Source organism: Habropoda laboriosa, unplaced genomic scaffold (genome assembly GCF_001263275.1).
Source record: "Habropoda laboriosa isolate 0110345459 unplaced genomic scaffold, ASM126327v1 scaffold54, whole genome shotgun sequence".
NCBI lineage: Eukaryota > Metazoa > Arthropoda > Insecta > Hymenoptera > Apidae > Habropoda > Habropoda laboriosa.
The window spans coordinates 320,454-321,368 of NW_017100156.1; positions in this window are offsets into that span (position 1 = coordinate 320,454).

Sequence of the window (915 nt, forward strand, 5' to 3'; positions counted from 1 at the left end):
AAACCTGTATGGTTATTAAACTATTTTGTGTATGATTTTTAATCTGGTGTTGGTTAAATATAGTATTATAAAAATTGCATTGAACAAGAGTTCAATCAACGAAAAATATTCATATGAAAATACTTCGTATTAAACTTTTAAAGTATACGGTTAATCAAGATCCTACTATTAAGATTCATCTATCTATACAGTATGATCGATTTAAATGTACATATTTAATTACTTCTTTGACTGTTGAAAATACAAAAAATGACGTTTGGGTGAAAATTACTTCGTACAAGTAGCATAACAATAAAAATAAAGTTACATACGATAATATGAAAAATAAAATTAGTATTTTTCTAATTTGTATCTTTAATACAATAATCGTTATTTATGACTAAAATTGATAATTTTCAATTAGCTATTGCAAAAAGTACATGTTCCAGTGAACAAATTTATTTGAAAAAGTACTAAGATATAATCATAAACATATTTAATTAATAACAAAAACAAGTAGCCTTAAAATCTTTGTTATTAACAACCGCAAATATTCACTTTCATTATTACATATTTACTTCTAAATCAAATAAGTTTCTTGCATTTCCAGTAGTCTAAAAAATACTTAAATGTATATATTTAAATCGAATATATTGTACGTCTGTTCACTACGAAAATACAAAAGTATTTACAATTTAATAAATAAGTCGTTACTTGGAGTATCCGCGGGTCATAGATCCTGTATTCACAAATTAGTGTCTTACTTATAAAACTGATTACAAAATCAATTTTTTTTTAAATTTGAAATGCTGAATTAAAATAATCTCGTTTTACTCAATCGATGATATGCTTTCTGTTACCTTTGTTTTACGTATATCTTAAAATACTGTGAAAGATACTTATTTAATATTTCAAGTAATTTAATTTTAATTAATG